At 35.3% G+C, this 15,992-nt stretch overlaps 1 protein-coding gene across 1 annotated transcript in view; it reads right to left on the bottom strand.

Moving 5' to 3' along the window:
• Positions 1 to 10,727, bottom strand: part of LOC137240846 (ATP-binding cassette subfamily G member 4) — a 62,303-nt gene extending 51,576 nt beyond the window's left edge. The window contains exons 1-2 of the mRNA XM_067767715.1: positions 10,441 to 10,727; positions 9,319 to 9,559 (exon numbers count right to left, since the gene is read on the bottom strand). The gene's annotated coding sequence lies outside the window, so the exon portion shown is untranslated. The remainder of the gene's footprint in view (positions 1 to 9,318; positions 9,560 to 10,440) is intronic.
• Between the last annotated feature and the right edge of the window lie 5,265 nt (positions 10,728 to 15,992).

The following is a 15,992-nucleotide window of genomic DNA, read 5'->3' as shown; positions in this document are numbered from 1 at the left end:
TGCCTATAACGGGGTCATATTTCTTCAATTGTTGCAGATTCGGCAAGGAAGCAAAACTCAGAAACACCTTGATGCGGCCCAGAAGTTGATCCTGTATAGCTTTATATTATCGCATAAAAAGATACATCAAAGCCAATTGGTGGATACTTATAACAATAATTTATAATAATAAATTAATTAGTAAAGGTCTATTAAATTTACAAAAAAATTTTTACAATGTAATTTTTTTCGTTTTAAAGTTTTCATTCATCTCAAATGACTGATAGGCTAATTGGAAATTTTTGCCTAACAAAACGTAGTATAAAGGAATTTTTGCAAAATACGTTCATGATAAAATCTATATACTGACATATGTAAATATATAATTATGCAATCGAAATTTCGAATCAAATATGATTAAATCAATTTGCTTCATTACAATCTTGTAATTTTCACTGTTATCACTTAATTGCACACTTATTTAAATAAATCAAATAATTTTTTTCGTAACTTATCAACAATTTTTTATGAGTTCTTGCCCTCTTCCAAGCATATACAAATGAAATAGTAGACAGGCATTAAAACACCTTAAGTGATTTATGATTTATAAAATTTGCCAACGGGATTTACTCAGCAGTGTTTTCAAAAACAAGCAATCACAAGTGGTACAATTGAAAAAGGAAATCAAACCAAAAGTATTCATCTTATATACGGGAAAACTATTATAATATATGTATGTATATGTTTGACGTGAGTGACTGTCTCTTAAGGGCCCATTACTCATACTTAGCATAGACTTGACTTGACTTGAGAACTGTCACTTACAGTTCTGTTAAATTAAGCTGATCAGACGTCCCGAAGATGCTCACAGTACCACTTCGCTTTGAGAAGTTGACTAAAAACTACCGATTTTGTTTGTAATTCGTCCAGCCTATTATACTGAAATACTATGTGTCTAGGCTATTATGATGAATACTATCTTAACATATGTGCGTAGTTATCGATGTATCAATACTTGGCTTGAATCACTATTGCTGTCATTGTTTTCGGATTACCTGTTGCTGTCGATATAAAAAGGTAATAAGTTAATTAGTAATAAAGATCAATAATAAATCTAACCTTTTCCCTAGAACTAACATGTCCGCGAAAAAAATAAAATGTCATTTAACCGAAAATTTAAAGGCAGAGTTCGCTTTCATACATTTATGCGAGAAGAAAGACAATTCTTTTGTGAGATGCGACATTTGCTCAGCTGAATTCACCATTGCAGTTGGCGGTAGATCGAGCATAACAAAACATCTTTCTTCAAAAAAATACCAAAGCAGTTTAAATTTGGCAACTACCTCCCACAAGGTAACTAGCTTTGTAAGAGGTGAACAATTTGGAGATTCTGAAAAGAAATTGGCAACTGCGGAAGGTTTAACAGCATATCACGCTGTAATGCATGACCAAAGCTTTAGAAGCTTAGACTGTGTATCCAAAATTAACCGATGTTTGTATAATCAAAAATTTCACTGCGCTAGAACTAAAGGTGAGGCAATAGTTCGTAATATTTTCATCAATATGCAATAGATGTGCTAAAAGATGACTTAGAGAAAGCTGCTTTTGTGACTATGTTGTCAGATGCCTCAAACCACAAAGATATCAAATTGTATCCTATTTTAGTTCGCTATATGGATTTTGAAAAAGGTATTCAAACAAAAATTTTGTCGTTTGAATCAATACAAGGTGAGACGTCTGAAATATTGTCCAACCACTTACATAATGTGATCGAAACCAATAATTTACAAATTAAAGTAATTGCAATATGCGCTGATAACACCAATACAAACTTTGGAGGCGTCAATCGTAATGGTATTAACAATGTCCATAAAAAATTAATGTCTTTGTGTAAAAAAACACTCCTTGGAATAGGGTGCAATGTACATATTTTTTCAAATGCTTTAAATAATGCTTCTAGTTTAATGATTATTGATGTTGAAATCATCATAATACAAATTTATTTACATTTTGAACGGTTTACGGTTAGGGTCACTTCGGTGAAGGGTTTTTGTGAGGACGCCTCAGTAGATTACAAAAAGTTGTTAGGTTATTCAAAAACCAGGTGGCTGGCGCTAACCCCAGCAATTGAAAGAGTGCTGAAATTATTTGAACCGTTGAAATCATATTTTCTAAGTTTGGAAAAATGTTCTCTTAATCTAAAAAACTTCTTCTTAAATGAATGTGCTGAAACAATTTTGTTATTTATCCATAGTCAGGCCACCATGTTTCACTCATTAATAAAAAAGATTGAAAGGGAAAACATAACAGCAACTGAAGTAAGTTTTCACTGTAACACTTTGAAAGATCAGCTAAAACGACGATGTGAATGTAATTTTTTGCCATTAATTGTTCAGTAAAATTTAAACAAATTGTCTAGAAACGATTCGGAAATTAAAAAGAAGTTTTACTTGGATGTAAACAATTTTTATAAAGCCGCTCTTGAATATTTAGAAAATTGGACAAAACGGGACGATTACTCATTTTTGTTTGAATGGGTTTGTTAAAAAATGAAATCGAATGGGAGCATGTATTGAAATCTGTGCTCTTTTGTAAAAGCAAACTAGGTATTGTTATTGATGATAACTTGCTGTTTGATGAGGTAGGCAGAATTAATAATATGTTGAGCAATAATATATTAAATGAAATAGAAGATGTAGAGATTGATAAAAAATGGATCCATATATTCACCTTTTTTACAAAACACCACATTCCTTTTAATAGCGTAAAAATAATAATAGAAATCGCTCTATGATTACCGGGCACAAACGCAAATGTTGAAAGAGTATTTTCAATATCTAATGATATATGGACTAGTGAAAAGTCAAGACTTGATGTGAAGACTTTAGCAGCAATGATAATTGTTAAATGTAATATTGATTTAGATTGTATGTCGTTTTATAACTTATTAAAAAATAATGATGGTTTATTGAAGAAAAGTCATTCAAATGCCAAATTTTGATCTCATTTTTTATTTTTACTAGCCATTAAAAGACAAAATATGGAAAAATCTATATTCAGTACCTTGAAATATGTACGTATGTATATCAATATTGACTAACTTAGAATTTTTTAAAATTCGTTTGTCGCTATTTACCTGTTTTTAGTTATATAAACTGTGAATTGTTTTTGTTTTTTTTTTAACAGTGTTCGTTTTCGATTTTTATATGCTTCTAAATAAATAAATGAAAAAATAATTTGTGTTTTTTTATGCGGAAAATTTGTCCTCCTTTTCTGCCAAAAATTTTGCTCATCTTAGCAATTTTTATGTTTTTAGCACATTTGTCCTCCTTTTTCTCCTAAAAATTCTGGTCAGCTTAGTTAAATGAACATTGCATGTTACTGATTGGTCGTGCATTTGCATATATGTATATATTGCCTTTCTAATTCCACAACTCAAATTCTATATTTCATACTTAAGTATTTTAGAACTAGATGGTAACACTAGTTGCTGTTTGACATTTTGGTATTATCATGTTGTCCGCTTTGTCATTCGCTTTCTTACAGTCCACTATACCGCGAACATAGCAATATTTTTCTACCGCTTAAATTACTGTAAATAAAGTTAAGTGAAATAGTATAAATATTGTTCGGTATTCATTTAATTAATTGGAACAAGCGTATCATCAGTATACGTTGTACACCGCAACCCGCATACATAATCCGCTACACCACTGATTACTTAAAACTTAGCAACACTAAACTTGACTTAGAAGTCTGTTGAATTTTGATTTTATATATGTTATTTCTAAGTGACGTTTACATTTTGAGATGCCATTTGTTTGTAAAAGAAAACTTGATTTCCAGCTTTCCAACAAGGAAGATTGCATTACTCCGAAGACAATGCTTTATTGTCTACTTTGAAAGCTGAAGATACCTCATTATTCTAAAGAGAATGCTTTATTGTCAATTTCAGTGGAGAAAACACTGCAGAGCATCGTTAAGTATGTGTTATTGTCAACTTCTCCAAAAGTGAACTCCTTCGCATTCAAGGAAAAAACCAACCATGCATGATGAAACCACAGCCACCACGAATCTTCCACTATGGGGCCGATCATAAGCACCGGAAATGGAAGCACCATATGATGCATTATATACGGGTCACAACTTGCTTTTACTGCTCACCGCGATACATTTTTTATCGTTTTCATCGTCTCTGATAGGGTCGCGCAAGTGAAACACGTATTCACATTGCTTCCTTTCGAGCAATGCACCACTCATGGATTGGATGAGCCATGGTCTTATAGTCGCCTTTTTCGACAGATAAGACCAGACTACGGACATACTCTAAACGCCTTACCCGCAGCGAGACCAGGAAAAGCATTCTTATAGCTGGCTACGGCAGAATTTAAATACCGATAACAGACTAAGGAAATTCGAAGTTTTCAAACGAAAGTAGCCGCAATTCCCACTTCAAACGCTTTGAAAACTTTAAAAATCTTAATAATAACTATAGAATTTGATCAGAATTGTAAAACATCAGTTCTCAAGTCAGTTTCAAATCCATAAGTCAATCATCATTAACATACAATATGTCTAGCTTATAAAACAAATACATTGTAAACTTTTGATGTCTCTAAAACTACTCCATTAACCGACAAGTAATTAATGTTAAACATGTGATTTTGTACAATAAAAAAAAAAAAAACCTTTGCATTTAACGCCCAATTTGTCATGTTGTGCGGCGTGAATGCACTTTTTGCTATGAGTTTACAAAAAATATTTTTTTTTTTAGTTTCTGGCCTCTAATTCATAATAGCTGCTCAACGCCAAGAATTTCGTTTAATAAATCTATGAAGTGCTTACAGAGTTGTAATTGACATATTTGTTTTTGCTATGTTTATTTATGCACGTTCATGTAAATGTGTCATAAAGTGTATGAAGCTAAATAAGGAAATGTTTTAAGTAAAAATTACAAAGCTTTTAACATTTTTTTCAAGGATTGTTTAAAGAATTTCTAATTAGAAACCATCATCAGAGTTTAAAGTTCGAACTGAAATAGGCTATTCTGACGCCATGGAATACAAACAAATTCTACTACATTCCATCACTGCGAACATTTCCTAAGTCATCAATAGACATATTTAGTGTTTACAACTTTTTTAGTTTTAGTTCAGAGAGTTGCAATTGAAGCTTAGAATTTTCAATTTTAGTTCAGAAAATTACAAAACTACTAAAAAACTACTACATTAATGCCTCTATGAAATATGAAGTAACGTACAGTAAAATAACGCCTGTGGTCTGCATTTCCTCGTGTGGGAGGGTTTATGTATAAATACTGAGAGAAAATGGAAAGGTTTTAGTCAACGGAACTGTATGGCTGGATCTTCAGAGTATCACCTTTTCCACACATAAGGAATATGGATATATCATGCTGACGTCATTGAGATGATTGACGTACTGGAACACCCCCCAGCTGGTTAGGGAGTCAGAATATACCCGCGGTAGGTATGCCTGTCGTAAGAGGCGACTAAAATACCAGATTCAAGGGACTGTGTAGCACAACCCTTTCAGGTTGCCAGCGCAACCTCATGGAACTTGGGGGTGGGAGGGAGGGATGACCTGAAGGTTTCATGTGGCCATATAAATCGTTCCCGAGATGGTCGGGCTAGCACCTTAATGGTGCTGTGTTACCCGAGCGTACCGGATCTGTATCCGGCAAAGGACCATAACATCGATAACACTCTCCAAAGCATTCGGGGAGTAACCTTATCGCTACAACAACAACAACACCAATGTACTGGAACAATATTATGAAGTTGCAGATGAGTATCTGCGAAGTTTGTAGTACGAAAACTCGGGATTGGCGGTGTGTAGTCCCGAGACCCCGCCTTTGAGGTAGACTCATTGAGCAGAAAGAGATGGCTGGTGTAAAAATATATAGTGGAAGAGGTATTATAGCAACGATCTTCAATAAATCAAAGCTTATAGATTTAACTGATTGCAAAAAAAAAAAAAAAAATAATTGCCTTATGAGAACTTTATTTTAAAAAGCTCTGAACATCCCTGGCAACGTTTGAACTTTCTCTATCTATCCACCCGTCTCTTAAATGTATAACCTTCTTCCTCTCTTATTTCTACCCTGTCTTTCTAGTTTACCTTAATCGTATCATTAATTCTTCCGTAATTCTTCCCGCTTTTTCTCTTACTCTTCCCGCACTTGATCTTATCCAAGTACACCTCTCACTATTTCTCTTCAACTTATGCTTATTCTAAATATTCCCCTTAAACTCTCTAACTACTTTGTTTGAAAACTTTACCCTTATTCTTTCTTTTACTCTCACTCCATCTTCCTCGTGTTCTCTTTACTTTTCCGGCTTCCCTCCAACTTCCCTGCAAAAATCGTTGGATCGTGTGGTCCACTGGAATACGTACCATTCTACTCCACTGTAATACAGCAATGGACCAACTCACGTTTCTACACGTACATATTGTAAGCCGATCGATCATTGCTCGTTTTTAACGATTGTAATCAATACACGATGTTTATTGGACTGCGGGTACTCCATGGATTACTCTGATCGCAATGTTAATTGGACCATATTTTTTGTGTGAATTGTGGTTAATTTTGGAGCACTCGGTTGGTCTATAGCGAGTACTCCATACATGCATGCATGCAGTACTCGCGATTTTTGCAGGGTTGTCCAATAAAAGTCGAAGGAAACTTGCAGCTTCATTGCGGTTGGCCTCAAGATGATTGATGTGCTGCTATAGGTTCAGAAAGTCAATTGACACCGATTCGTCGAGTTGAGATAGTTTCGGTAACAAAATTTTTTATGTCAAAATAACGGTTCCCGTTGAGGTTTTGGTTTGGGAAATTAGACGGTTTCGAACGGTTAAGGCTACTATAAATTTTGAAAAATTTAGCGGTTTCAAATAGTTTTGGTTGTGGTTTTTAAAAGTCAACTGCCTCAAACGGTCACTGTGACGGTTATCGTTTTAAAAAATTAAACAGTTTCAAATGGTTTCGGTTTTGAAAAATAAAACGTGTTAAACGGGCATAGTGACGGTAGGGTTTTGGGAACTTAAACGGTTTGCAATGGCTACGGCTATGGTTACGGTTTCGTGTTGGAAAAATACAATAGCCTCAAAGGGTTACGGTTTTGAAAGTTTTGGATTTGAATTAAAAAAAAAAATTGTCTCGAACGCTTACGGCTTTTTTACGGCTTTATTTTTGAACTCAATAACGGTTCCAAACCGTTACGGTTTTATATTTAAAAATTTAAGTGTTTTGAATGGTTTGGGGTTTTGATTAATACTTTACTAAATCAATACAAGGGTTACAGTTTCGATTTTATTTTTATTTGAGTTAAAACAACGCTTACGACTACGGTTGGGAAGGGTTTGAGTATCATGCCTTGATTTAAAATACATAAAGCAACGAACACAAAAATAGCAGTAAAGAGAAAAAGAAAGAACTCTGAATTTTCAAACTGAAACTATGCAAACCAATTTCAAACATATTTGGCGAAAGACTCGAAAATTTTATGAAATTTTACGAAAATTTCGGACATTTTGTTCATGGTCAATCAATCAATTAATTTTGGTATATCAAAGTTATAAGTCTCTCAAATGTAGATATGATTTTTGGCAATTTTTTCTGAAGAGTGTTTCAGATTTTTTTTCCATATAAAACATGAACGTCAACTGCCTGACAGAATGTTCAAGATGTGGTTACTTTTTAGCGCTTTGGCAGCGTTTTGACAGGATTTTCAATATGGTGGCGCATAAGGCCGACCATCTTCAGCGAGTGATAGAGAGAGAGATACAGAATGAGACCACGATAGCCAATTTAAAATCAGGTGATCGGTACAATTCGTAATTTTGACGTCTATGCAGAAGTTATGAAACTTGTCTTATCCACAGTGAAAAGCACTTTCATATGATGAACGAGCACTTGGGAATAAAAAACAAATTCACACTAACAAATTGACAACTAAAAATTATTTAAAAAATATTATGGCACTAAAAAAATTTGTATTCAAAATTGATTTATGAAAAAAAAAAAAAAAATTTAATTACTGCAGCCAAGATAAGACTTGAAAACTTGCATACGCCTTTATTTTCACATTATGTTAATGGTATTGAAAGTCGTGATAACTCATGTGCGCGCCTTGACATGTTCGAGACACGGGGTCGCAAAATTTAGTACTTTCCAAATATCTCGCTCCCTATGTCTTGATCGAATTCATGAATTCTTAAATATAAGTATAAACTGAACACACCATTAAACAAACATACATAAATATGTACAACTGAGCCTGAGTTTACAAAGCTTCTCATTCGCAACGAAGAAGAACTTTACAAAACACAAATCTACATGGCACACAACTTAATATAGAGACAAAATGTCTCAATTGTGTTAGTGTAGAAATGAGAAAAACTGAATTAAGCATGAAAACAAATACCAGCAGGATGGCCTAGTGGTTAAAGGCTACTGCAGTTTCACCATGTGATTCACGGTTCGAATTCCGGTGAAACCTTTGACAACATTACAAAATTGCCTGATGATGATTACGTTGGCGGTTTTCGAAATAGTTTCATTGCAATATGCCAGTAAATGTTTCATTCTTTTCAGTTTCTCTTAGAAAACATAATAATTGAAATTCAATTATTATAAGCCGGTGTTAAGCTCATGAATTCTTAAATATAAGTTTAAATATTTTTTGTTGTCAATTTGTTAGAGTAAATTTGAATATCATAACGAAGTGCCTTGGCTTCATATCGAAATGCTTTTTCTTTGCACTTTCATATGAAATAAAGGCACCTTCATAATAATCGAATTTATATGTGAGGGGAAATGGGAGTGCTTAGAATTTTTTTTTATATTCATAGTGTGAATTTGTGTCTGTGCCTATTTTTCCGGGCAAAACAAAAACAAAAGTGCTATAAGTGCAGTTCTGACCAGAAACATTCTTAAAAAAAAAAAAAAACAAAAAATTCAAGCATAAATGCGGATGTTGAGGAATCTTATAATTAAAACTTTGTTAGACCAAAACAAAATTATTGGGCTAGAAAACTTTTCTGAATATTTTCGATAATGTTTTTGAGATTGGTTTATATAGTTTCAGTTAAAAAATTCATAGGTGTTTATTTTAAGTTATCGAAAATAAAAAAGGAAGAAAATAATTGTCGAAATTTGATAAAAGTTGCCATAGTTATTTCCAGTTCGCTGCCGTAATTTACAAGGAAATTTTATAAAAAATTACTTGAAATGCATACGGTAAATTAATACTCGAAAACGAGCTTTACAAAAGTAAATAGTCACATAAATCAAATTCCATTTATTTGTTTACTTACGCAAACTGGAGCATTCACCATGCGACGAAGGCTTTGTACCATATACATATGTAATACTCCTATATTGCAACAAAACTATTCAATAAAGGCTGCCAAGGCCACAAAGTTCAGCTGACTTTTACTGATAGTGAAAATGGCACAAGCGTCTGTTTTAAGTAATTGAATAATTAATTTTTTTTTGTAAGTTTGTTTTAAACGAAATTACCGGAGCATCAACCACACATCATATGCTAATATTTGACTTTTTGTGTATGTATGTATTAGGGCGGGTCGATTTGTGGGGAGGCAAAAAAATTGCCCATTGCTCTGGGCAAATCATATTCTAGGGATCAAAATAAGAAACTTTGCCGAAGGAACCATACCTCTAATACGAATTCTGATGTCCCCCCCTTTGGGTCGTAGGGGCAAATTTTGAAAAATCCCTCTTTGAAATGCCTATGTTTTTTCTTTTTGGAGTTTATTTTTCTCTTTAGAAATTTATTTAGTCAGAACATATGTAAATGAAAAAATGAATTTAACTTAGTAATAGAAAAGAAATTAAAAAAAATTATTAGAAATTAGCGTTTTTACAACCCCTTTTAAAACCAAGGCATCACTGTGATGCATTTGCATGTCGTAAACATAGTTGTGTGGGTTTTTTATTCAACCGTTTTAAAAAATGAAGGTATCACTGACACAATTGCAGATCGTAAAATTGCTTGTGTTGTTTTTTTTAAGCCACCACAAGACACTGAAGTAGAATTGAAATTGCCCCTACCCAAAAGTTCGACCCAAAGGGGGGGGGGGCATCAGAATTCGTTTTATAGGTATGGTTCCTTTGGCAAAGTTTCTTATTTTGATTCCTAGAATACGATTTTCACAGAGCAATGAGCGATTTTTAAATCGACCCGCCCTAATGTATATTCTACAGCCAAATTTCGTTCATCACGCGCGTTTCTTATCTATTCAGCTTTGCATTATTATCACTATTATATTAAAAAAAATTTTTTTAAATTTTTGTTTTTGTTTGTTCACATGCTTGGCATCTCTAAATAAATATCACTTTGATTAAGAAATAAATAAAAAAAAATTTGTATGATATCGCATTATTGATAAGTAGGTACATAGGCACATTTGCGTTACTTTGTTGTTTAATTGCACGTAATAGTACTTGAGATTGTAGATTCTGGAGAAAAATTCTGCTCGTGGACACACAACACATTGGAGATGTAAAATATGAATAAAAATATTAGCTTTTGCGCGTATCAATTTATTATATTGCTATTAAGTAGGTTAGTAGCAAAGTCTCAAAAAGTAATTATTACAGCAGATAGCAGCTGATCGTCAAGCTGTCAATTGTTAGATCAATTGAGTTCCTATAGAATGCTTGTGGTAGGCGCCAGGCGCGTTTGCTCGTTGCGCGTTTAAAAATCTAACTGAAAATTTTACTTATTTTGTATCTTTTCCCCGACTGTCGAATGCAGTGGCGGGTACTAGCAATGGGATTTGTTATATGTATGTATGTATGCACTTGTGTACATGCATTTGTACAATCTGTAGGAGCAACAATAGCACGGAATATGAGTAATCACATTAAGTAACCCAGTCAACCTCGAATGTTGGGTTTCATGATTCATGACCTCTCTTAGTATTTCATATAAGGAGATGTACTCTAGACTGGCCGAAATTGTTTGTTAGTTGTAACTTGGTTAGTTGAAATTCGGCTTTTAATAGTGATGTCATTACTTTTGCCTGTGAAAAGTTCTAAAATTCCAAGATCCTTTCAGCATGAGCTTCAAATTTAAATACAGATTATTACAACTTTTTCTTTCAAACATGTACTTGTTGGTTTATAGAAAACCATAGCGGGTCAAAAATTGTTCTGCACATTCGAGTACACGGATTATGCGAAAATTAGGTTTAATATGAAAACTTTCAAATCTGTCTCGAATTAAAAAAAGGAATACTTGGCGCGATTTATCTCCGAGGAGATCTAGGCAACGTGCTCTTTCTTAAAATTTTCCGGGATAGGACCAACGTGTCTGGAGACGACCCGAAATGGCAGCTGCTAAGCAGATGCATTTTCAGTGAGAAGCTTTTCATGGCATTTGCATACATTCGCAGTGTTTGCTAAATCGTTACCGATGGCGGGGGTGTGTTCAGAATCGTGCTCATAAACGCACCTTGCATTTTTTAATCTGTGCAGGTATTTTCTGAAGTATTCATGCCCAAAAAGCATTTGGTTAGAATAGTTCTTTAACCCACAAAAGTTTCTGGTACTACATTCTTCAACATCTGTGATTGGTTTAGCTGTTCATCTGCCTCGCTGTTCATTTTCCCATCGTTTGTGCTACAGCTTTAAACTTTCTTATGGTTGGGTCCTAATAGATTGCGATAAGCGGATACTACTGTAGGAACTGCTGGTTAGTTGGTAAATGTGCTGCCCGGATACCCGAAACTCGGGCCCAAAGTGCGCACGAGGGGCTATTTTAATGCACTTTTTCCTGAAATCAATTTCTAATATTTTTAGTAGGTCTATTCGATGCTGCATTGAAAACATTTGGTTCCACCATTCTCTGGCAATGAGAGCCAAGCGGCTAGTGCGGCATGTTTGTGGCAGTGATACTAAATATTTCTTTTCTTGACTTATTTAGCGGGTGTTCTGTTCTTTTACTTTCGTAAGTCGGTCAAGTTTTCTTGGCTATCTTGCATGTGTCCAAGGAGTAGCAGCTAGAGATCGTAGTCTCCTGGAATCTGCTTTGTATGTTCCTTTTTATTGATGTGTGTGGATGATTCAGCGGTCACCATCGCTATTCAGATGTTATAAGTTTAGAGAGATTCTTCTTCTAAAGTGTGTTTGACCATAGTTCGGAGCCATTCAGTTATATGAGCTGATCCCTTTTGCTTTCTGTTGATCCTCCGCTGTTTGCCATCAGCCTGCTTAGCAATGATGGCTTCTCAGTTGCAGGATGAATTTGTGCTGAGTATGTTAGTCGAGAGTCCAGGCTTACGCCTAAATGGTATACTACCTTCTTTAATGTTATATTTTTAGAGAAGGTTTCAAAGCCAACTTCTAGCGTTAGATGGCTTTTTTTTTTCAGTAACATCAGCTCTATTTTTCCTGCCTTTCATCTGGCTGGTGTACGCGTACTTATCTTGACCTGATTTAGCTTTCTGTGTGCTTCTTCTAAGTTTCGACCTGTAATGACTTCGGCAATGTCTTCTACGTGTCCGACAGAAAATTAATCGCCGGGAATTTCAATATTGAAAATTCCATCACAGCCGATATATCATAGAACACCACATAAAATTGATCCCTGTGCTGGTCCACATGTGACTCCACGGTCCTTATGAATTACCAGTATAGCAAATTAAACCAGAAAGGCTGCTTAGGCATTATGTATGTCGGGGTTGATACTGTATAGGTAAGTATTTAATATGTTACAGTATGAAGATCGAAGTTGAGCTAGAGTGACGCGCGTTTCCCTGGGCCCCATGCTTTCCTCTTCTGCGAGTTCAGGGTATTTATCTTTAAGAACTGGGTTCGTCAGGCAATTCCTGGTAGAGAGATTCGGCGCCATGTTACATACGGCTGTGTTCTCAGGTACCGTATTTCTTCATAATGCTTGCGGAGATGACTTCTTAAGCCCCTGGGAGATACCGATGCTCTTCAATCAGATGTCTTTTAGGAAGCTATGTGTTAAGCATTTCATTTCTCTCCCTAATGGGGAGTACTCTCGCCTCACTGTGTGGGTGGTGTTCTGGGAACAAAAGAAGACAGCTCGTAGCGATTCTGAGAGCAGTGTTTTGGCAGGCCTGAATTTTCTTCCAGTAAGTAACCTTTAGGCTTGGCGACAATATCCGGAACGCGTAGCATGCAAGCGGCCGTCCGATTGCTTTGTGTGAGTGGTAATGGGCGTATCTTTGTCTTCGCGCCAAGTGCTGCCGGCAAGAGATTTGTAGCGCAATTTGGTGGTCCTTATTGGCATCAGCCATCACCAAGTAGGTATGACTTTCGTAAATCTATACGCAATAGCCAAAATAAAGAACTGTGTTGCATGTTCTTGAAATGCATAAAAACACCATTAAATGTGTAATTGGGTCTCCAATAGAAGGTTAGATATTTACCAAAAAGAAAGAAAGAGATTCATATAGTAAATCCAAAGGGTGCTTCTATGAGATCGAAAAGATTAAATGCAGTTTCAGGAAAGAGTCAGAAATGTTCAGAGAATTTGAAATGATATAAGACTCATTTTAACACTCCTTTCAGTGGCACGCCTACATAAATGTTTTAATCTCTACTAATGAAGTGTTTCACCCTTTGGTTGGGTCCTTTTGATACTAATGCCAAGTGCTGCCGGCAAGAGATTTGTAGCGCAATTTGGTGGTCCTTATTGGCATCAGCCATCACCAAGTAGGTATGACTTTCGAAAATCTATACGCAATAGCCAAAATAAAGAACTGTGTTGCATGTTCTTGAAATGCATAAAAACACCCTTAAATGTGTAATTGGGTCTCCAATAGAAGGTTAGATATTTACCAAAAAGAAAGAAAGAGATTCATATAGTAAATCCAAAGGGTGCTTCTATGAGATCGAAAAGATTAAATGCAGTTTCAGGAAAGAGTCAGAAATGTTCAGAGAATTTGAAATGATATAAGACTCATTTTAACACTCCTTTCAGTGGCACGCCTACATAAATGTTTTAATCTCTACTAATGAAGTGTTTCACCCTTTGGTTGGGTCCTTTTGATATTAATGGTCTCTGAACATAGTTTAAAAAAATAAATGTTCTTCATGCTTGTTATAGAATCTCTAGCATTCTTTGTGTTAGCGATAACAATAGCCAAACGCCATTATTTTGCATCCTTTTACTCATTCCAGTTTGTTTTGTTAACTGGGTTGCGTTTGCCTAACAAAGCCTATAATTGTATATATATGCATATGTAGTAAAGAAATTATCAAAAAAAAAAAAAAACGCAAGCTCTACTTTAGTAAAAAATAAAAAAAATGCATATATACGTACATACATACATACATAAGTCATATCACACTATTTTATTCTAGCTTTTAAAGAAGAGAATCGACTCACTCGTGCGTATACTTTCGACGTTTTATGCATGTGCAAAGCTCTATATAGAAATACAAATATAACTATGTACACAAGTAAATATGTAAATCATTACAATTTTAAATCTGGCACATGGCATGTCGCGCCCATTTGGAGCGTTTTGTACGTGCTTTGTATCATATTGTAACGAATATTAGCAGCACTAAGGGATACTATCATCTCTAAGCCGATGCTAAGCAGTGACTTGATGCACATCAATAATTCAATCATTATGTCTACACATATGTACGTACACGCAGCGGAGAAGAGACGCACAAACACATGCATATATCTTATCTGAGGTGTTCACAAGAGAGGGCAATAATTTGTGCAAGTATTACTCACGCGCATATGAGAAGCTATAAACGTAATTGTGGCTGGTGATTTTGTAGCTGATAACTAACTAGTAAGTTCTGGAATGGAAAAGCCTAGAAGTATGCAACGAGGAAATCAGACAGTATAAAAGGCGACAACAGTAGAGGCGCGAGAATCAGTTGATTTCAGAAGCCACCTGGCGAGCGATAGAAGTGTGAAATACGTTATTGTGAAGTTCTTTAATAAAGGCCATTTTGCATTATTGAAAAGTCGAGTTATTTATTCAACAGTTTAGGGATACGAAATTTAGCAGAGAATTTGAAATAAGAGGAATTGCAATAAATACGTTACAATTGGTGTCAGAAGAGGAATTGGTGAATAAATTCCGAAGACTTCGAGTTCAACTTGGACATGGCAAAGTTGAGTGAATTGACGATCCAGCAACTGATGGAGGAGTTGAAAATCCGTGGATTGGCTTCTTTTGGCTATAAATCCCAGCTACAAAGACGACTATGTGTAGCTATGGTATTTGAAGGAATCAATGCTGAGGAGTATGTCTTTCATTATGATAGCGACAAAACAACAACAAAAATGGAAGAAAAAAACGAAACACCGCAGACAGTGCCGAGTACAATATCTGCACAAACATCGACAATGGCATCTCAGCTGGAGTCACAGGAGGCACGCATTTCAGAAATTGCGTCGCAAATGTCATCTCAATTGGAAGAACAGAAGACATATATGTCATCTCAACTGGAAGCGCAAGAGGTACGTATATCTGGAATGTGGAAAAAAACTTCGGAACAGGTATCATCGCAGCTCTTTGCGAAACTGGAAGAGCAGGATGCAAAAATTTTACAACTCGAGGACTGAATTGATGCCGAGATAGAAGCGTTGAAAGGTCTTATGCAACAGTTACAACTAAATCGCCCAGGTGTTCCAGCGAGCAATCCGAAGGTAAAAACTCCATCTTTTGACGGCTCTGTTCCTCTCGAGGTATTCAAGCTTCAATTTGAGAAGACGTCAGCAGTGAACAACTGGAATGCTGAAGATAAAGTTGCTGCACTGTTCGTGGCATTGAAAGGGCCTGCGGCTGAAATCTTACAGACAATTCCAGAGTACTAACGGAACAACTATGAAACATTGATGAGCGCTCTAGAGAGACGTTACGCAAGCGAGCATAGGAAACAGATATATCAAAATGAGTTGCAAATCGTTACCAAAAGGTGAATGAGGCTTTGCAGGAGTTTGCGTCGGATGTTGAAAGATTGG

The sequence above is a fragment of the Eurosta solidaginis genome, chromosome 2 (assembly GCF_040869045.1).
Source record: "Eurosta solidaginis isolate ZX-2024a chromosome 2, ASM4086904v1, whole genome shotgun sequence".
NCBI classification, from domain to species: Eukaryota; Metazoa; Arthropoda; class Insecta; order Diptera; family Tephritidae; genus Eurosta; species Eurosta solidaginis.
Note: the sequence above shows the minus strand (reverse complement) of the source record. Positions and strands in the feature narration are given on the sequence as shown.